Source organism: Mustela lutreola, chromosome 7, assembly GCF_030435805.1.
Source record: "Mustela lutreola isolate mMusLut2 chromosome 7, mMusLut2.pri, whole genome shotgun sequence".
Taxonomy (NCBI): Eukaryota; Metazoa; Chordata; class Mammalia; order Carnivora; family Mustelidae; genus Mustela; species Mustela lutreola.
Window position 1 is genome coordinate 76,395,433 of NC_081296.1, and position 23,231 is coordinate 76,418,663.

Genomic DNA, 23,231 nt, shown 5'->3' on the forward strand with positions numbered 1-23,231 from the left:
GGGGACCGCTTGGGCAGCAATAGGGACGGGAACTGTGGGTGGGAGCTCTTCTTGGGAGGATGACAACTGAGGATCTTCAAGGGTCTTCTTTCTACTAAGGAAAACATGCATTGAGAATAAAAAGGCCAGGCCAGGACAGAACCTCTGTAGCAGAGGGAAAGAATGAGGAAACAGAAAGTTCTGCTGTGTAGGGCAGCCTGTCCTTGAGAGCTTTTGGACGCCTCTTTCCCCTCTGAAGGGCTCGCTGACTCTTCTCGGCTTGTCTAGTCCCCTGGACCTGGCCCACCTCCCTTCCTGTGACTTGTCCTTTCTTTGGCCCTGGCTAGCTTTCAATTTATGATGAATTCAATTTTTTTTTTTTTAAAGATTTTATTTATTTATTTGACAGAAATCACAAATAGGCGGAGAGGCAGGCAGAGAGAGAGGAAGGGAAGCAGGCTCCCTGCTGAGCAGAGAGCCCGATGCGGGACTCGATCCCAGGACCCTGAGATCATGACCTGAGCCGAAGGCAGCGGCTTAACCCACTGAGCCACCCAGGCGCCCCTGATGAATTCAATTTTATGTTTATCAAACTTTCATTAGATAATTGCATTTCACACATAAAAGGATTTTAAACAACATTCAGCTTAATTTATATTAATAATCCATATTCACTGGTAAAAAATCAGAAAATATAATTAAACAAAATAAAAAACATTAAAATTACTCATAATCCCTTCACGTAGATTGTTAACATTTGGTACACATGTGTCCAGATTTATCTCTTCCATGGTAATAATATTAATAACAATAATTGCTAATAGTAATGAACCGTATGTAGCAGTCACTGTTAGGTTTGATACCTGTATTACATTGTTTCAATGTCATAGCAACCTATAGCATAGTTATTATTATCCTAATATTATAGGTAAGGAAACTGAGGTGCAGAGGTTTAAAATTTACTGAGTGTGTTATTCTTGTCTTTTTAAAATATAGTTGACATAGAATATTACATTGATTTTAGATGTGCAACTTAGTGATTTGACAAGTTTACACATTATGCTATGTTTACCACAAGTATAGCTACCATCTGTCTTATTATATCATTATTATAATATCATTGGCTGTATTCCTTATGCTCTGCTTTTTATTCCTGTGGCTTACTCATTCCATAACTGGAGGCCTGGATCTCCCACTCTCCTTCAGCCATGTTCCCTAGCCTCCCATGCCCATTCCCTTGGCAACCATTAGTTTTCTGTCTGTGTTTATAGTTCTGATTTGGCTTTTTGTTTGTTTATCCTTTTTTTTTAAAGATTCCTTTATAAATGGAATCCTATGGTATTTGTCTTTCTCAATCTGACTTATTTCACTTAGCATAATACCTCTAGCTCCATCCATTTTGTCTGAGATGGCATGATCTCATACTTTTTTATGACTGTGTAATGTATGTATATGTATATATATATCCACTTTCCTTATCCAGTCACCTATTAATGAACATTTAGGTTGCTTCCATGTCTCAGTTATTGTAAATAAAGCTGTAATAAATATCAGAGTACATATATTTTTTTGTTAGTTAGTGTTAGTGTTAGAGTTAGTGTTCTTTGTTTACCCTGAGTAAATACTCAATAGTAGAACTATTGGATCAGATGATATTTCTACTTTTAATTTTTTGAGGAACCTCCATACTGTTTTCTCCAGTGGTTGTACTAATGTACATTCCTACACACAGTGCATAAGAGTTCCTTTTTCTCTACACCCTCACCAACACTGACTAGTATTTCTTGTCTTTTTGATTTTAGCTATTCTAATAGGAATGAGGTGATATCTCATTGTGGATTTGACTTACATTTCTCTGATGATTAGTGATCATCATGTGTCTGTTGGCCATCTGTATGTCTTTGGAAAAATGTCAATTCAGGTCCTCAGTCCATTTTTAAATTAGATTGTTTGGTATTTTGCTGTTGAGTTGTAGGATTACTTTATATATTTTAGATACTAACCCCTTATCAGATATATCATTTGCAAGTATCTTGTTGCATTCAGTAGGCTGTCTTTTTGTTTTGTTGGTGGTTTCCTTTGCTATGCAAAAGCTTTTTACTTCGATATAGTCCAAGAGTTTATTTTTGCTTTTCTTTCTCTTGCCTTAAGAGATGTAGCTAGAGAAGTGTTGCTATGGCTGATGACAGAGACGTTACTGCCTGTGTTCTGTTGTAAGATTTTTATGGCTTCAGGCCTCAGGTTTAGGTCTTTAATCCATTTTGAATTTATTTTTGTGTATGGTGTAAGAAAGTAGTCCAATTCCAATTTCATTCTTTTACATGTAGCTGTCAATTTTTTCCTCAGCACCATTTATTGAAAAGACTGTCTTTTCCCCATTGTATATTCTTGCTTCCTTTGTCATAGATTAATTGCACATATAAATGTGGGTTCATTTCTGGGGTCTCTATCCTATTCCACTGATCCATGTGTCTAACTAGTGTATTATTCTAACCTTACTCATACCAGTTTGTTTTTTAACCTCTGATTATGAAGAATTTTCAAATTTATAGAAAATCAAGGGAATGGAATCGTTAAGTCCTATGCAAGCAATACCCAGCTTCAACAGCCATCAATCCATCTGTCTGGTTTTACTCATTCTCCTAGCTAGCTCCACCTCAATTACTCTAAAGTGAATCCCAGACATCACACCATTTCATCCTCAGTGCCTGTCTCTGTAAACAAGGACCTTTTTTTTTTTTTTTTTTAAAGATTTTATTTATTCATTTGACAGAGAGAGAGATCACAAGTAGGCAGAGAAGCAGGCAGAGAGAGAGGGAAGGAAGCAGGCTCCAGGCGGAGCAGAGAGCCCAATGCGGGGCTCGATCGCAGGACCCTGGGACCATGACCTGAGCCGAAGGCAGAGGCCTTAACCCACTGAGCCACCCAGGCACCCCAACAAGGACCCTTTTAAAATGAAACCACAATACTTTTAGCACCTCCTGTCCAACTGAGCAACTCCCTAACATTATTTACTTTCCATCAGTGTTCTAATCTCTCCAGTTGCCTCATAAATATTTCCTCACAATTTGTTTGAATCAGGATCACACATGCTCCTTCATAGTGTTGGGGCTGAAATTCACACCCAGATTGGTCTGGCCCCAAAACCATGCTCTTTCCAATTCACATTACGAATGGAAAAATCTATATAGTTTATACTACATTTAACTTGAACACATGTATATATATACAACAATTTATTAGGTTTTATGTATTGATGAAGGCAGAAAAGCTAAGATACTAAGTTGTAATTTCTCTTCCCTAAGGAATTGAAAGAAAACCTTCTCTATAATCTGCCAAATTTCTCTTATGTCCTTCAGGCTTTTCGATCTCTAAGGAGTTTTCTATTCTATTTTTGTCTCATGATCTATTGTTCTGAGATTATTTCCTTACACAAAGATCTTTGTTATTATTTTCATTCATCCATCCATTCATGCAACAATTGAGTACTTATTATTTGCCAGAGACTGTGATTGACAGATAGGGCCCCATTCCCGTGGACTCATATTCCATGTGGGAGAGAAACAAACAAAAAGCAAATGGACAAATAATTAAAATAATTCCAAATTGTGATAAATACCCTGTGAAAGTAGCAAGGAATGAAGGTGAAGAATGACAGTGGAAACGACGGTCAAGAGCATTTAGAAAATGATTTGCTTTTACTTGTTCACAGTTCTTTTTAAGTGCATCACCCATTATTGTTATAAAAAGAGGTTGCATCTTTCAATATGCTTTTGCTAAATGCTTGCTGCTTGTTATCTGTTAATCTCCAGTAGCATCCTTTTCTTTATTTGTCATGTTGCAGTTTTCCTCCTATACCTCGTTAGCTGTTTGGTCATTCTTTTTGGGTGCTGTTGTTCTATATGTGAAAATGTTTTGAAATTGAGTTGGTAGAAATTAATTGAAAATATTGAAATGATATAAAAGTTTATATATGAGCGTAAGTCCCTATCAACCCACTCTTCTTCCATTTTCAATCCTCAAGTATAAGCCCTAACGGCACATTAGGATGCTTCCCTCCCTCACTTCCCTTATGCTTGAAGTGAGGTAGAACAGGGTGGAGAATGGGACCAGCGTAGACAGGTGTGTGGGACGGAGAGAATTTGTAGGCCAGGCTTATTATGAGAACCCTCCTTCGTGAGCATCCAGAGCTTTCCATGGTTATGACTCTCCAGGGCACTGGGAGCTTCATTTGTTTTGGCTAGGAGGTTACTGTTCTTTGAGAAGTTTACCTTTGGAGCTGGATACAGCTTACATATCACTTATTACTTGGCAACTTTTGGAGATAAAAGTATAACAAATATGGGCACTGGGGTGCCTCAGTGTTAAGTGTCTGCCTTTGGCTCAGGTCATGATCCCAGGTTCCTGGGATTGGGTCCACATGGGGCTCCCTGCTCAGCGGGAAGCCTTCACCGTCTTTTTCTCTCTGTCAAATAAGTAAATAAAATCTTTCTTTAAAAAAGTATAACAGATAGTGCTTATGACCTTCTTGTCATTGTGGGACTACTAGTTATTTTTCTGAGTGAAATACATGTGAAAGGAGAGGACTTGACACCCTCAAAGTCATCAAATTTAACATACCAAGCCATTTGAAGGAAATTCAGAGGGGATGTTTGATTAGTGTTCCAACAGGCACTACAACTGCTGGAAGAGTGTGAATATAAAAAAGCAAATCAGTTGAATATTAACTATGTAAGCACTGATTATTAGATAAAGTACACTTTGTTCACTATTCTTGAAAAGAAATATTTTTATCTTATTTTGGGTTTATTTATGAATTTATATACAATTTTCTGCAACTTGCTGTTTTCACTCAACAATATCCATATGACATATAATTCTAGTTCATCCTTTATGTAGAATGCATTTTGCTTCATAACACAGATATTCTGTACTATTATATATCCATTTTTCTTTTGGTAGACATTAGGATGCTTATAACCATGTACTATTATCAATAATGCTCTAGTGACTGTCTTTGCACAAATATCCTTGAACTGTATGTATTTCCATAGGATAGATTCCTACATGTGAATCTCTGAGTCAAAGTGTATATATATATTTGAAGTATGGATAGACTTTATCAGATTATTTTCTGAAGATGTTAGAGCACAGTGTATAAAATGACTCTTCAAACCCTTCTTCCACTTGCAATGGTCAGGTCTTTGAGTATTCCCAACAGAGCATCTTATTTTCACTTGGATTTCTCTGATGACGAGGGAGGCTGATCCTTATTTCATTACATGTATTAGCCATTTGCATTTCTTCCTCTGAAAATGCCTTATGCGTTTCTTTGGTTCATCTTTCTGTTGAGCTTTTAAAATTATCTTCACATTGATTTATGGCAGCTCTTTTTATGTAATAGCGGTATTAGCCTCTGGGTTGTTACCTACATTGTACATATTTTCTGGTTGTTTTTTGTTGTCAAATGTTATGATTCTAACCATGCTTTTTGCTATACAAGAAAGAGGCATTTTCATTTTAGGGAGGCAAGATTTCAGCCTATTTGTTTCTGGCTTCTAGGTTCTATTTTCCCCAAGATTAGCCATTAACCATCTTCTTTGACTGTACTGCTCAGCACAGTACTAACAGCTTCATGTACATTGGTAGGTAAGCTATAATCAGTGAAGCCATCAAGAGAAAGAAAGAAAGAAAGATGGGAGAAATAAAGGAAGAGGGAAGACGAGCAGAGAGGGAAGAGAGAACTGAAGCCAGTAATTCTTAGCAGAATCTTCTAGCTCTTCTTCTTGTCTCTAACCTTTCAATGGCTCTTGCTTTCCCCACAGATCCTCCTAGCTAATCATGGGAATGGGAGATATTTGCTTCTCTCAAGCTCCACTCCCTACAGCCCCTAATGTCTTTCCATGCTGTTACCTGCCTAGAAGTGCTCCTGATTCCCTTCTCAGCCACAACTCCCATTTCTCATGGCTTTTGTGGGGTGGAGCTTTGAGCTCTTTTCTCAAAACAAGACAAAACCTGATGCTCTACCTAAGAATTTCCTTACTTTAGGACATGTTCCACTGAAGGTATGGGAGGTAATTTTGGGTGGCACGTCAACCCAGCATAAAATAATTTTGAATCAAGGTTGAAATAGTTATTTTCCTTTTAACTGCTTCCTAATCTTTCTAATTGTATCAAGAAGAAATTTAGCATGGTGGTAATGTTTTCCACACCTCCCTAACTCATGTGAATCTCACTCTTTAATGAAAAAATAGGCCCCAGGCTGGCATCCTTTAGTAGACAACTACTTAGTCAGGATTTAATGAGTGACATTGTTTTCATTGTATTTATTTTCTACAGCTACATTCTCTTTGTGGGAAATGATTCTGGTAGAGATTTAGAGGAGAGCTATAAAGTTTCCTTTTAAGTGTATTTATATTTAGAAAAACAGAGTCAACAACAGTGCAGTTGGTACCAGAATATAACAAAAATCATACTAGTGATATCCCCAAGAGTGGGAATTTGGGAAACAGGTGGTCACTCAGTGAAAGTCTACGTAGCCCCCATCAGCTCTCTTCCCCTTTGTTTCACCCCTTGCCTAGAGAACTCAATCAGTTTTTTTGTTTCCTGAAGGCCCTAGTCCCTCCTGGCTCCAATTCTAGCTCCCTGTGTGTTCTTCCATTCATGTCAATACTGACCAGATCTTGGAGCTCCCTTTTTTAAAGGAATCTACATTCATGAGTTCATGGGTATTACCTGTTCAATTTAATCATGCATTTTAATAATGACAGATCTCTTAGCTCGAGAGAGATATTGAGAAGAGCCTGTGAGTTCTGTGGTTATATAAAACTCAATCTAATTCCTGCCTTAACCAAATAGTAGTTGTGACTTTTGCACGTCAACCCAAAAGAGCTTGTTCAACATACTGGGAGTTTAAGGAAGGGAGGAAGGCAGTCTTACAGAGACACAGGCAGAGCTTTTAAAAAGATGTTCCTAGTTCTAGCTAGAGCAATTAGGCAAGAAAAAAAAATGCAACCAAATCAGAAAGAAATAATCTCTGTTCACAGATGACATGATCTTATATGTAAAAACCTCAAAAGATAAAAAAAAAAAAACCTGAACAGCAGAAAACAAACCTGTTAGAATAAATGAATTCAGCAAAGTTGCAAGTTACAAAATCAACCCTCAAAAATCAGTTACATTTCTAAACACTAACAATGAGCAGTTTTAAAGGAAATTAGGAAAACAATTCCATTTATATCAAAAAGGATAAAATACTTAGTTATAACCTTCACCAAGTAAGCAGTAGATTTGTGCATTGAAAACTACAAAATGTTGCTGAAAGAAATTAAAGAAAATAAGAAATTAATTGGAAGAAGATAAATAATGGAAATATATCCCGTGTTCATGGACTGGAAGACTTCATGTAAGTGTTAAAAATGCTCATATTTGGGGCACCTGGGTGGCTCAGTGGATTAAGCCGCTGCCTTCGGCTCAGGTCATGATCTCGGTGTCCTGGGATCGAGCCCCACATCGAGCTCTTTGCTCAGCGGGGAGCCTGCTTCTCTCTCTCTCTGCCTGACTCTCTGCCTACTTGTGATCTCTCTCTCTCTCTCTCTCTGTCAAATAAATAAATAAATAAATAAAAACTTTAAAAAAATGCTCATATTTACCCAAAAGAATTTGTAGATCAGCGCAATTCCTGTCAAAACTTTTTTTTTTTTTTTTGTAGGAATAGAAAAACAAGCCTGTTTCATGTGGCATTTCAAATGACCTTGCATAGCCAAAACACTCAGTCTTCAGAAAGAACAAAGCTGGAGGCCTCACACTTCCCAATTTCAAAATATATTACGGGGCACCTGGGTAGCTCAGTTGGTTAAGTGACAAGATTTGGCTCAGGTCATGTTCCTGGCGTCCTGGGATTGAACCCTGCATTGGGCTCCCTGATCCACAGGGTGCCTGCTTCTCCCTTTCCCTCAGCCTGCTGCTTCCCCTTCTTGTGTTCTCTCTCTTAAATAAGATCTTTAAAAATATATATATTACAAAACTATGTTAATCAAAACAATATGGTATTGGCAGAAAGACTAGCACTGAGACTAATGGAATAGAAATAGCCCAGAACAGAGAGCCCAGACATAAACTGTTGCAGATATGGTTGATCTTCATGAAGGGTACCAAGACAATGTAATGAGGAAAGGATAATCTCTTCAACAAATCGTGATGGGAAAACTGGATAACCACATGCAAAACAATGAAAATGGACTAATTTTATATCCTATACAGAAGTTAACTCAAAGTGGAATGAAGATCTAAATGTAAGACCTGAGACTAAAACTTCTAGAAGAAAACACAGGAGAAAACTTCATGAAATTGGAATTGGCAATGATTTCTTGGATATAAAATCAGAAGCACAGGTAACCAAAGCAAAAGTAGACAAATGGGATGACATCATATTTTAAAGCTTCCACACGGCAAAGAAAACAATCAACAAAGTGAAAAGGCAATTTATAGAATGGGAAAAAATTGCAAACCATAAACATGATAAGGTGTAAATATCCAAAATATGAAAGGAGCTCCTCCAACTTAACAACAACAACAATAACAAACAAAAAAACGGGCAAAGGAAACAGCTCTTCCACTGCTAGTCCTGGGTTTTTGTCTTGTGGGTCCCATGCTTTCAACTACATCTTTGTGTTGTTGACCCTTGGGTCTGAATTGAATTGTGCTGATCCACTTACATGTGTATTTTTTCTAATAAATACAGTACAGTATTGTAAAAAAAAAAAAGGGCAAAGGACTTGAATAGACCTTTCTTCAAAAAAGATACATGAATGGCCAACAAACATGAAAAGAAGTTCAACATCACTAATCATCAGAGAAATGCAACACAAAACCATAGTGAACTATTACCTCACACCCAGGAAGATGTCCACTATCAAAATAACAGAAAAGAACAAGTATTGGTAAAGATGTGGAGAAACTAGAACCCTTGTGTGCTGTTGGTGGGAATGCAAAATGGTGGTGCTATGAAAAACAGTATGAAGATTTCTCAAAAAACTAAAAACAGAACTATCATATGATCTAGCTATCCCACTTTTATGCATACACCCAAGAGAGTTATGAGTAATTGAGGGGCAACCTGGGTGGCTCAGTCAGTTAAGCATCTGACTCTTGATTTCAGCTCAGGTCCTGATCTCAGGATCATGAGATCAAGTCCCATGTCAGACTCCGCACTCAGCATGAAGTCTGCTTGAGATTCTTTCTCCTTCCCCTTCTGCTCCTCCCCCTGCTCGAGCTCTCTCTTAAATAAATAAATAAAATCTTAAAAGAATTAAAAACAGAATCTCGAAGAGATACTAGCACACCTATGGTCATTGCACCATTACATTATTCACAACAGTCAAGGTGTAGAAGCAAACTAAATGTCCAATAGTGGATGAATGGATAAAGAAAATGTAGTATGAACACACACACTAACACATAGACACAGTGGAGTATTATTCAGCTTGAAGAAAGAAATCTGGTCATATGTTATGATGTGGATGAATCTAGAAGACAGAATGCTAAGGGAAATTTAGCCAATCACAAAAAATAAACAAACAAACAAATACTGCCTAATTCCACTTACCTAAGGTGTCTAAAGTAGTCAAACTCTTAAAAACAGAAAGTATAGAATGGTGGTTGCCAGGGGCTGAGGGGAGCATTCTTCTTTGACTGAATATAGAGTTTCAGCCATGCAGGATGAAAAGGTTCTAGGGATCTGTTGTACTACAATATACATACAGTTAACAATACCATACTATATACTTAAAAATTGTTAAGGGGGTAAATTTATATTATGTGTGTTTTTTAAACTATAATAATAAAGCAATACAAAAATTCCTTCTTGCCTAATAGCATGATTCATAAGAGTCCAAACTGAAGCTGCCTAAATGCCTGTCAGCAGAAGGTGGATAAATAAATGTATCTTAGTTTCACAATGGAATACTATACAACAGTGAGAAGAAAGAACCAAACCTATAAGTAATAGTTTGGGTGAAACTCAGAAGCACCATGTTGAGCAAAAGCAGCTAGATACAAAAGAGCTCATACCCTGTGATTCCACTAGGTAAGTACAAAACAGGCATAACTGGTTTTGGTGTTAGAAGTCAGGATAAGGACCCCCCACAGTGTGGGGGACAGTGCCCGGAAGAGGCTATAGGTGGGACTCCTGGGGTTCACTCATGCTTCTCGACCTGTGAATTTGTTTCACATGTGTGTTCACTTTGTAAAAACTCACTGGGCTGAACACATGTGATATACATATATATACATATATATATATACTTTTTGTCTATGTCAATTATTCTTCATTAAAGAGTTTTTTTAAATTATTTTTTAAAAAAGCCCTTCCCGCTATTATGTTTATTATGTGACCATAATAAATTTTGGTGCCAGCATAATGGAGAAGGATTGTCATCTGAAGTCATAGAAAGAAGGAGAGGAAGCTGAATCAGGAGAAAAAATGGGGTCTGGAAGAGCAGGATCCAGAGGAGAAAGCAGAGGGCACAGAGGGCACCCTGGGTTTGGGAACTGCTGTGTTCAGGAGGGGCTTCCTTCACCATGAGGCAGATAATGAGTTCCAGGAAGTCCCCACAAGAGGTGATCCTGACTCGCCTTTGTGGAGCTGGTGCCCACCACGGTTCCTCCTCTCCTTTCTCCTTATCCTTATAGTCCTACTGTCCCACGTGTACCAGCCCAGGAGCTACAAAGGCCAGCCAGACAGCATCCCCAAACCAGAAACCCAAGTGGGTAGCGCAGCTGGTTCACACTGTGCTCCAGGGACTTCACGCTGGTTCTTCCTGGGAGATTTGAAGGAAAGTTTGCAGCTTCTGTAGGCATTTCCTTTGTGATTTTTTAGTCCAGGCTCTTGTGACAGGGCAGTGATAAGCAGCTGAGAGCCACTCTGCAGGAGGCAAGGGTATGCTGATGGCAGAAGAAGTTGGGAGCTGGCTGGGTCAGGCTTGGTCTTGTAATGAGAGGTGTTTGGGTTTCAGGAGGCAAGGAGTGCATTAGCTGTAGCTTGGAGGGCAGCAGGAATAGGGATCCCAGGATGGGCCAGGGAAGAGCAAGGGAGGGAGGCTCTCTGGAGGGCTGATTTGGGGAGCAGGTTGAGGCCGGAATGATCGCCACCTCTAAGAATGAGCAGAGGCCTCAGTGGAGTACCACTGCTGGCTTAATGTTCGCTCCTGAAGTGTGTGGTACTTTTATCCCCAAGCGCTTTTGTTCTTTAAAATTTTCATTAAATTATGAAATACATACCTGCCCACATGTAATATTACAGCCAACCATAGAGACCCTTCCTATTTGCCACATTGGATTTAGAATTCCTTGCCTCTCACTTTGGAGAAATAAAACAGTATGGCTAAGTCAAAGCCCTATCCCCCCTCCCCACACCTTTCTCCCCAAGAGTACCCATTCTCTAGAACTCAGGGCTCATCCTTCTTGTGAATGGTTTCAACCATTCCCTGTTCCCTCTGCTGGGACTCCGATGGGTATGTCTGGAATCAGAGTCCTTGGCACTGCAGAGAGTGGTGGTTTGGATTCACAGGGACAGAGGTAAGAGCTTCTACAAAGGAGAGGTTGCTCAGGACCAGAAAGCTGTGGGAAGCTCCTGGTGCTTGGGGAAATGAAGAGGAAACAAAGGGGTCTAGAGGGTGGAAGCTGGGTGGGGTGAGGGTTGCAGATGAGCTGCAGGTGGTGGGTCTGCAAGGGCAGCTTTTTCCAGGGAAGTGCTGTGAGCTGTGTGGCTGACCACTCCTTGTGACCCCATAGTCATCCAAAGAATGGCAAAGGTAGGGAAACGCTGTGTGTGATTAATTTCTCGTGGACCTCAATGGGCACTGCAGCATGGATATGCTAGCTGGTGTGGTGGTGCGAGGGGGGTGGGAAGGGGCCCTGCTGGCTTCTGGTTACTCCCAAAATGCTGGTTTGAGCATAGGAATGTGTGCGTCTGGTCTCTTCCCTTTTCTGTTTTTCAGAAATGCTGGGTCTGAAATGGAGAGGGCAGAGGCTTGCACGTGTCCGGAATAATTAGACAATTACTTAATTATTCCATTTCTTCCATCCAACAACACCCACCCAACTCTATATCGGGCCCGGGGACGTGTGCAGAGAACCTGGGCCATGTTCCTCGCTCTGAGGGGCTCACAGGCCTGTGTCACAGCCCCAGTGACAGGCCTGCTATGAGAAAAGGTCCCAGGCTAGCACTGAAGGACCGCAAACCTGTGGTGGGTTTCTGTGGATGGGGCAGGAAAAAGCTTCACAAAGGAGAGGCACTGAGAGCAGAGAGGCCATCTCTGGGAGTCGGCAGGAATGGGGGCAGGAGGGGTGAGATGTGTGTGGAGGAAGGTGCAAGGAGAGGTGAGCTGGACGGTCCGTGAGGCCGCTTTGCCCACACAGAGCTTGAAGAGCATGCTAAGACCTGCGGATGTGCCCTGTGGCAGTGGGAGACACAGCATTTCCAGTGATGTGACTCAGCAGAACTTAAGAAGGAAATCAAGACTGGATGGAGTGGAGAAGAAGGTCAACCACATGAGCAAGCGGATGAGACCATGGGTGGTTATCCAGAGCAGCAGAGCGGCAGCCAGCCACTTGGCGCATGTACTGAGGATTCCCCATGTACCAGGCACGGTGCTGACTCCTTTACTCACACCCTCTCGTTTGTTCAGGCGCCACACGGGCCACTAGTCTAGCCATGTCCTAGTTGAGACAACAGCCCTGGAGAGGCATAGTGACCTGTCTGAGGAACCAGATGGTAAGCAGGAGAACAAGAATTCGGGCTGCCTGACCTCACATCCTGCTCTGAACCTCCTGTCACTCGGATCAGGCCTCCTGAGAGTCCAGCGACCACCGGAGGGAAGTGTTCCCAGTCTCCTAAAGTGTCGACAAAGTCATATGTGCCCACCCTTTGGGATCTCTATGGAGTGTATTTTCCCTCGAATCACAAAGCCCTTTGTCACCTGTAGGGGAAAATGCCATCCATGTGTCCTGGACAAGGTGGAGGCTGAGGAATGGTTGGTTAAGGGATGGGGGGATGTTTGGGGGAAACTGCTCTGTGAGGGTTCCTTGCTGACTTGGAAGGGGAGAGTCTGTGCATGGAATCACTGTTGTCACTGAAAGGCATCAGGAGCAGGTGAAGGGGCAGGGCTGGGGAAGCATCAGCCATCCCTGGGGGAACCTGTCCGGTGTCGGGGCTGGGAGGGAACAGCTTTGGTGACAGTGATGATGGGCTGCCTCTCCTTTGTGTCCCCACCCCCCAGAAGGGCCTCTAAAGGCTTTCTCGTGGCAGCATGGTGGGTGATAATCACAGGCCTCAGCGGCCTGAGAAATCCATGAGGGCTGTGTGTGGGAATGCCTGGATTTCACCACCTTATTCGTCTTCCCCAGCTAGGCCACAGGGTCATAGCAACTCTTCCTGGTTCCCTCTTCCCTTAAGTGTTTCTGGGCATTTGATGTGACTCCAGGCCTCCACTACTCTAAAAAGAGGATCCTTCTGTTTTTTCCCCTCCCACTGACCCCCAGTTTGCCCTATGAGCTAGAACCCCAGTTGTGTACATGGTTGAAGAATTTTCTTGTAAAGCTCTTCAGCTGTGTGTATATTGGGGGATAAACTAGATGCTCAGACACTTCACCTAACTCACATGAGAGAGATCCAAATCTGAGTGTTGTCCCAGCTGGAACTCCTGATTCAGGGCAAGCAAGGGAAGGAGGGCAATCAGAAAACATTTGTTGAGCACCTACTATAACAGCAGGACTCTTCTGGGGAACTTAGGCATCTCACCTCATTTCATTCCACCCTTCAGGTAAAAAATTACTGTCCTCATTTTTTAGATGGGGAAACTGCGGCTCAGAAGTTTCTATGATACCGCAAAGTTTGCAGAACTGGCTGGTCTACCTGGCCTAGAATCTCCTTCCATCACATCCTTCTTTTCCACCCTCCTCCACATGTTGTAGAGAAGAAAGTACAGCCAGGAGTGTGGTCATGTACAGTTCCTGAGCCGAGATAAGCATTTGGAGACCAGGAGACCTTAGTTTCCCAAACTCTCCACATCCTGCCTCTGGGCCTCAGGTCTCTCCTCTGTATAGTGGTAGGGTTGCTATGCTTAACTCTGGGGTTCTCCTGGTGGTGAAAACATGACATCCCAGCCCCACAGAAGAGCCAAGGACAAAGAAGCTTGCTGGACCTGTTCCTCCTTGGGATCATGAGACCTGATTTGTAAGCTATGAAGTTGCTCACCCTCATCAGGGATGACCAGGAGACTCTAGAAAGATGCCATTCATGCCCTGCAGTGCCGTGCGCCTTGCACGAGCAGCTGGATGCCAGACGGGCTTCCCAGGTGGACCTGGGCAGCTTCCCTAGAAACAGCACCTGGCAGCAGTGGATGGAGGATTTGGTCTTATTTTATGTTTAAAGAAGACATGTTTTCTTCTCTTCATTTTATACATATCCAGCTTTATAGTGGGAAGGAAAGAAGCAAACAGCAGAGACAAATATATATGATGTAAGTCTGATTGGCAAAAGCAGGACAGAGCTGTTTTCTAAGGAGACTTGGCTGCCCCCGACCAGCTGTGAGACTGTGGACAAGTGACTTTGTCTCTCTGGGCCTCAGCATCCTTTTTTGTTCAGGAGGGTCCTGGATTAAGTAGTGTGAGGCCTGAAGTCCTTGGCTTTATGGATGAAATGGTAAAGTTGGTGAGCAGCAGGGCCAGCTTCATGCACATGTGCCCTTGGCTCTCACACAGGCCCTATACTTGGTAGGACCCATGCCTGGTTTAATACTCTATCACTATCTTGAAAGTCATAATACTTTTGAGCAAAAGGCATCACTTTTAATTTTGCACCAGGCCCTACGGGTGTTATAGTCGGTCCTGGTTGCCTGTGCCAGTCCTCTGCCCTTAGGGACTAGAGGCTGAGTGAATGCCAGCCCTCAACCAAGCTGTGAGGTGGGGACATTTGCTCTTGGCCCCTTGGGCCAGCCTTTCAGAATCCTCTTCTGTTGCATTGGAACCATGGCTTCCTGCAGACACTGGGTGCATCTTTGGGGCTCCCCAGCATGTCCTCCTGGGCGTGCCTAAGGCTCTATTCACCTAGCACCAACACTTGTTCCAGGTCCTTTCGTGAACCCAGCTCTCCGCTTGCCAATGGTAGGGCCTTCATGAACATCTGTTGACTAAGTGGTTGACTAAGTATGTGACTGACACATGCCTGAGTGAAAGCAGCTTAGCAGAATATCCCAGTGGGAGGGACACTGGTTTAGCAATTAGATCTGGCCCCTGCCCACTTTGTTCCCTGAGCCTTCTTTTTCTAAAGAGTGGGAGATGAGCATGGGGAGATAATTGGAGCTAGCCCTGCTACCCTGAGACAGGTCTTGCCTCTAAAGTAATGTCACCAGGCCCAGGTGGCACATAGACCTGTCCTGGAGGACGGGCCAAGTAACCAGAGGCTACATGTGTTCTCCTCTGGGTACCTACACTTCAGAAGGAAAGCATGGATATAATAGGGCTTGAGAAGGGAGATTAAGGAGGAGATAAAGGTGGTATAGAGATGAGACCAAGTCCCTAAATTCCATTTTGAAGTCAATTGCAAAAGCAGACTTGAAAAATACCTACCCTATCCCCCAAAGAAACACCTAGCTTGTGCAAAATTCCATTTTGCAAAGATGGGATCTGGAGAGCAATAACCTGGCCTCCCGGCCTCTACTCTCAGGGGCCGGAAGGCTGAGTAGATGTTCCTCAGTGGCACCAAACAGGCTGAGCAGGGACGATTTTCATTGGCTCTTTACTTATAACATCAATCACTTTGCTGCTGAGGCTTTAAGTGAAGTCAGAAAGCAGTTACTAGCAAAACCTTCTCCTTTATTCCAAAGGGATTATTTATGGAAATTGTTGCTTTTAAATATATTGACAGTTATCTCCTCATGATAGGACCTTAGCCATGGCTTACCCCTAGAGGTGGGGTAGCTATCAATTCCTTTAGTTTCATTTGTTTGTGAAAAAGCTCTTCCAAACTTCCAGTCATCTCCCCTGACCTCTGGGGTGGGGGATGGGGAAGAGGTCTGCTTCCTAGGGTTTGGACTGAGAAGTGGCTACACTGGGGGAAGCCGAACTGTTTCTGGGCTCCCTCTGGGTTAAGGCGGTAGACATTTGAAAGTCAAGGCAGAGATATCATAAGAAGCAGTGGACTGTCTACCATGGGACCCCCAGAAAGGCGTTGTCATGGTGAATTGACCCATCCAAGTCTTGATCTCTGCCTTGCAGGCTTGGACATATGTCCTCTTCGCTGTCTCAGCACCGACCAGTTCATTCGAGCTAACAGGCTTTGTAAGAGACCGACTCCAAGCCTAAATGTCAATGTGCTGATTGAAAATAAGAAATTGTAATTGCCAGATGGACTGCACATTCAGGCATTTTCTCTCTGTAATGAGGCACACAGAAAGGCAAATGAGAAATAAAATGTCTGTTGATGAGCATAAGCAAAGAGAAAGGAGTTAGTTATAGAATGTGGGTTTCATTTAATGACACCAGATTCTAATAGCCCTACACACCCATCTCCCTAGGAGGAAAGAGTCCTGCCAGGGGAAACAGAGCTTGTGAGGCTCTGAGAGTCTCCTTCTCCCAGCATAGTGGGTGAGCTCTGCCAGTGATGACTTCTATGGGGCTTCCATGGCTGATCAGCTTCCCTCTGGGTGACAAGGTCTTTCTTAAACTATGCTGATGTCATCAGACATTGTTTGAATGGGAACCAGTTTCCCTGAGCTCTCTGTTGTAGATCAGGTTCTCTGGAAAGTAGATTCTGAGACAGAGATTTTTGTGCTGGGGAGTGCTCTGGGGATCTACCATATTCAGTGGAGTGAAGGATTTGGAAGAGGAAATTGGGTTGTGGTACAGATGTGACAAAGGTCTCAGCCAATCTCACTGGGGGCTCTGGAACTGGGTGATCTTTTCAAGTTGTTCTGTATCAAACTAAGGGGCCCCGGCTTTGTTCCCTGCCTCCATCATTGGGAAGAGGTCATGACTTCAGATGAGGCGGCTCTCTTCAGCTGAGAGAGAGTCATGGAGGAAAACTTCTCTGAGACATGAGCTACCAGCACTCCAGCAGCCATCAGGGAGCAATGGACACATCATTTCTACAACTTGCACCAGTTTGGTCCTCACTGTGACTTGTGACTATGAGCCTTGCTCAGAGCCTGATTAGCAATGACTGCTATTCCCCACGCAGCCCCAGCCAGATCAGTGCAGTGGTATGTGAAATGAGAGTCTGAAGTGGCTGCCTGGGATTCCATTAATCTGAAATCTTATTATTAGTTTTATTGCCTTAGTAGACCTCAGGGATGATAAATCCATGTGTTGGGGATGAACATATGGTCATCACATCCAGGGATACATTTAGAATCTGGGTCATTGTCAGACTAGCCATGTACTTCCTCTCTGGCCATGCAGAAGGACTGCCATCCCTGACCCTCACTCATGCATTCCTGTGTGCCTTTCCACCTACAGCTCCCTTTGCCTGGGATGCTGTCTGCCTCTAGTTTCCCCCACCTTCTAGTTGTTAGATTGGATTCTTCAGAGAGCAGCTTGAATGTAACCTTCCCTTGGAAACCTCACTTGCCAGCTCTCCCTACTACCAAGTGGAATTGCTCACAGCCTTTCTGGCCCAGAGGGCCTATTATCCCAGCCCCATGCAGCTCTCTCCACACTGGTGGATCTGCTAATCTTCCTCCTACTGAGACCCTTAAGGCCAGGACTGGACCTCACCCCACCTGTGTCTCTGAGTGCAGATCCACACAGACTCTAGATGACCTGATGGATGAAGAAGGGAGCTCGGAAGACTTTGGGATCAGGAATGTAGGAGAGAAGTCAGGCTGAAGAGGAGGCGTGGTGGGCTGAACTGGAAAGGGTTGATGTCAGGGAGTCCAGTAAGCAAGCTACTCATCCTTCTTGACCTGAATTACTCAGTTCTTACCTGAAACCTTTTGCAAATATGTCTTGTGCCAGGCCCAAGGTGGAAGTGCCCACATCTGACTACCTCATGCCTAAGACCAGAGCTGCATGTACGGGTGGTCATTCCCCAGTCAAATGCACTCAGTAAGTCAAGGAATCCAGAATTCGGTGATAAAAGCCATGATTGGGGTGTGGAAGTAGGAAGGAAAGGATTAATTAAAAAATATTTTGAGGGGCACCTGGGTGGCTCAGTGCGTTAAGCCGCTGCCTTCGGCTCGGGTCATGATCTCAGGGTCCTGGGATTGAGTCCCGCATCGGGCTCTCTGCTCAGCGGGGAGCCTGCTTCCCTCTCTCTCTCTGCCTGCCTCTCTGTCTCCTGTGATCTCTCTCTGTCAAATAAATAAATAAAATCTTTTAAAAAGATTTATTTTTTAAATAAATTTTAAATAAATATTTTTATTTTATTATTTTTATTTATTTATTTGACAGACAGAGATTACAAGTAAAATAAATAAAATCTTTCTTTTAAAAGATTTTATTTATTTTATTTGACAGACAGAGATTACAAGTAGGCAGAGAGGCAGGCAGAGAGAGAGGGGAGGAAGCAGGCTCCCTGCTGAGCAAAGAGCCCGATTTGGGGCTCGATCCCAGGATCCTGGGATCATGACCTGAGCCGAAGGCAGAGGCTTTAACCCACTGAGCCACCCAGGCGCCCCTAAATAAATAAAATCTTTTAAAAAAATTTTGAATGCAGGAGTAACAGACCTGAATGATAAGCTCTCATAGCTGAAGTTAGGAGCCCGATAATTAGGTGAAAACAACGTTTGAAGGCCAGAAGACTCAAGTAATTCATGTTTGGAAGTGGAGTATAGTCAGCTCAAGTGGTTCATATGCTGGATACAAACATCTAAGTCCTCACAAAGCAGCACTGTGGTTAGGGGAAGATGTGAAGATAATACTAGAAAGCAGAAGAGTGTGACACAGATCAGGCGAGGGCATGTATTCCATTTGTGATGCTTCACTCCAAATACATACAAGCAGTTTTTCGGGATCTTTTCAATGTGATGTGTTTCTAATCAGAAATGACGATTGTGGATCAGTATACCAAGACTGGTCTGGCCTCCCCGTGGCTGTCACATGGAGTCACCCATGCAATGTGTGGTTAGGGGCTTTGTACACCAACTCATCTTCTCTCCCGTGTCGCATTTAGACATGGCCACCAGGTGGCGAAAGAGACTCACTTGCCTCCCTCCAGAGGGCCTGCTTTTTGGGATGGAAAATGAGCCTCACATTCCAGCTCTAGGAGACAGATTACTCTTTGTAAAAAACAAAGCAAAACTTAATTAGCTGAAATGGTGGAAATTTTGCCAAGATATACCTAAAAACAACTGAGGAAAAAAATATACAAACAAATCTAATGATCGTTTTTCTCTAACCAGGCTGGATTCAGCCTGACTTCCTTTATGAATTCATAACTCAAAGGGTTCTAGTAGGCACTTATCAGAGTCCTGTGAGTCTCAGCTTCTCTCCTATGATTTTGTGGAGTTTATTTCTGCTTTTTCCTGAGGTTTGAAAGAAACTGTATTGTTTGTCTCTTTCTCCTACATAGGTTCTTACAAAAAGCAGGGGCAAAGCCTTGCTCTATGAGTTGCTTGATTGACCATTTGAAGATGGACAGAGAAGGCCTTTTCTTAAAAAAAAAAAAAAATTATTTATTCATTTGACAGACAGAGATCACAAGTAGGCAGAGAGAGAGAGAGAGAGAGAGAGAAAGGGAAACAGGCTCCCTGCTGAGCAGAGAGCCCGAAGCAGGCCTCTATCCCAGGACTCAGACCATGACCTGAGCCAAAGGCAGAGGCTTTAACACACTGAGCCACCCAGGGACCCCCAGAGAAGGCCTTTCAAGCAGCATGAACAGAAGCACTTACTCTGCGGAGCTTGGGCAAGCCACCGAAACCGATCTCAGCTTTCTCACCCAAAATGAGGATTATCACAAAATCTTCTTGGGGCTGTTTCAAGATTGGATGAGAAGAGGGCATGAGACACTGAAAATTGCAAACCACTGCATCAATATTGTAGATCAATAGATGTCTTTTTAAAATATGCGGCTCTTGAAGAGGAAATTTAATTAATTTTAAAAAGCATGCTAGCTTTGGAGGATTCTTTCAATAGAGTTGACAACTGTGGAACTGGAGTGTGGAGGATACACTCCTCCGCTTCTCTGGAGTCTAGAACCTGGGTTCAGCTGCCATTCCATGAGAAACCAGTTCTGTGCCTTGCGTGAAGTCTCCCCAAATAATGTGGCCAATGGCTGCTTTACTGGGAGGAGGCCATTAGGAAACCAGCGGTTTCCTAGAGATGGTCCTCACCATAATTAAAGAACATTAAAATTCAGAAGTAAATTTCCACTTCTGTCTCTGGTGCAAAGCAGGCTATTAATCACCCTCTCATCAAACTGGGGTAGTAACCCTCAGTCTAGAGCCCAGAGCTGGGCTTTTTCACTGCTGTGTCACCACACAGCATGGAGGTGCAAGAGGAAGGATCAGAACAGGAAGGAACTCATGGTGGTTGGCCTGAGGGCCTGGGTTATGTCTGGCCTGCACTGTGTTTTTTGTTTTTAAAAAATTGAGACAGCATTTAACAACTGGGAACTTTCATATGTTTCATATGGACACCCAGCTTCTCTCAAAGATTGGATCTTAATTACCATGGGGGAGAATCTTCTTGGTGCTGAGGGGCAGCTGCCCATTTGGTGGGGCAGGAGGCATGCACTTTGCCCCAGTCCCCACCCTTCCCTATTTCATTATCCTCCAGGTCTGCTACACTCAGTTATGCCACCTGCCAGGCCATTTTCGGCACATGAATTTGTAACCTCTGAATTAGATGATGAAATATTCTGGGAATGATGCATACTCATGTCATATTTTTTGTTTTTCCTGTAAGGGCAGTGTGGAGACTCAAAGCCCACACCCTAAGTGGATGTGTGGCTATAACTTTTGAGAAACACTGCAAAATCTTCTATAGTTCACTCCTCAGTCCCTTCCTCACTATCTCTTCCCTAGTAGTAACCGAATCTGATAGAGTTAAGGTGAACTGAGAAGGTGTTTTTTTTTTTTTTTTTTTTTTAAGGATTTATTTATTGAATGAGGATCTAGCCACACACACATTCAATGCATATAAATTGTAAATATATGTAAATCCCATACAATAAATAGGTAGTCCAAAAGCCAGTGTGCTGAATATTCTGCTTCATTCTACTAAGACAAAAAGAGAGAACTGCTTGAAGGTGCTTTGGTATATAGGCCTAGTTTCATTTGCTACTGTTGTGGGTTGGTGATTGATATAGAACGAAATACAAACCTCTTGTTCCCATTAAGTTACATAAGCTTAGAGAACTTATGAACTATTTTAACTATTTGTAAACATTTAACTATTAAGCAACAGTGAGAAGACATGATGGGAAAAAAAATTCCATTTACAATAATGACAAAACAGATAAAATACCCCCCAAATAAATTTAACCACGTGAATAGATTTATATAAGAAACACTTTTTAAAAAAAATATTTATTTATTTGACAGAGAGAGATCACAAGTAGGCAGAGAAGTAGGCAGAAAGAGAGGGGGAAGCAGGCTCCCTGCTGAGCAGAGAGTTCCTTGCGGGGCTCCATCCCAGGACCCTGAAATCATGACCTGAGCCGAAGGCAGAGGCTTAACGCACTGAGCCACCCAGGTGCCCCGAGAAACACTTTTAAAATGCTATTTTAAGCCACTCAAAAAAGGGGGACACAAAGAAAGCTAACACAAATTCTGCTGTGTTTGAACTTCTATACTTGCAAAGACTCAGGACCTTAAGATGTCAGGTCTCCTTAATTGAGAAATTTCTTATTTTTCTGATAAAAATCAGGAAGTGCATATAAGTTGAATCTCATGCTTACATGAAAAATAAATAAGCATATTCTTTGAGAGAAAAAAATTGTGGGAAGAAAAGCAGTAATGAAGGGATACTAACTGGTCCTACTAGATGTTAAAACATTATAAATCTCAGGTATCTTATGGTTCTTGGTGCTATAGTAAATAAATTTAATGAAAACAAAAAACAAAAACAAAAAAAATTATAAATCTACAATAATTTAAACAACATAATAAAAATACATAACTAGATTGATAATGTGAACTAGAAGGTCAAATGAAATAAACAGGGTCATTTAGCCTGTGATAAAAGGTCCTTTGGGAAGGAAAAGGAAATTGTTCATTTAATGGTGTTGAGACAACTAAATCATTATATGAGAAAAAAAATTAGATTGTTAACTCACTTCTTATGCCAAGTTAAATTCCAGATTTATCAAATCCACAAACATAAAAAATTAAGCCATAGGGGCGCCTGGGTGGCTCAGTGGATTAAGCTGCTGCCTTCAGCTCAGGTCATGATCTCAGTGTCCTAGGATCAAGCCCCGCGTCGGGCTCTTTGCTCAGTGGGGAGCCTGCTTCTCTCTCTCTCTCTGCCTACTTGTGATCTCTCTCTCTGTCAAATAAATAAATAAAAATCTTTAAAAAAATAATTAAATCATAAAGTAGTATGTACAAATATGAGGGATTTAACTAATAATACCAAAATGGGAAGGCTCTTTTAAGAAACACACACATACAAAATTGGCAAATTCTATAAAAAGTTAGGCACAAAAAAGAATACTCAAAAAAAAAAAAAAAGGGCAAACACAAAACTGGGGAAAATGTCTGCAAGTTTCTCAGCTGAGGCCCCCAAAAGCATGAAGAGGAGACAAGCTCTCCCTGATGTTCTATGTCCCAATTCCTAACCCCTAGAATCCATGAGCATAATTCATGGTTGATGGTTTAACGGTGCTGAGCTCGGGGGTGATTTGTTATGTAACCATAGTAACTGGAAAAATAGTGTCTGCCAAATTTCTCCACCATAAATATATTATTTCCCTTTGGTAAGTAATAAAGTTACCACTCCCCCTTTGTTCATAGGGAGGTACCTTTGAATGTAGTGAACATTCTGCTCCTTATCAAATTTTCACCCTTATCAAACTCATTTGAACGTCCACTGATGATTTCCTAATTCCATCATTCCTTCTCTATCTATTGGGTAGCATTTTTCCATAAGGAAGAGCTTTGTCTTTCCCCCCTACTTGTGCAGGTATGCATGTGTTTATAACAGTGTGGTCTCACGGATTTTTATTTTATTTAGTGGAATATAATGTGTGATCCTCAAATTTCCCCAGATTTGGCCAATGGAAGTTCTTTCAGGCTAGTGCTTGGTACTTCTGG

The 23,231-nt window shown here is 42.2% G+C and overlaps 1 long non-coding RNA gene across 2 annotated transcripts in view; it reads left to right on the forward strand.

Annotated features, from left to right (window-relative positions):
- LOC131836284 (uncharacterized) overlaps positions 1 to 23,231 on the forward strand; it is a 204,195-nt gene that overhangs the window by 39,621 nt on the left and 141,343 nt on the right. The window lies entirely within an intron of this gene.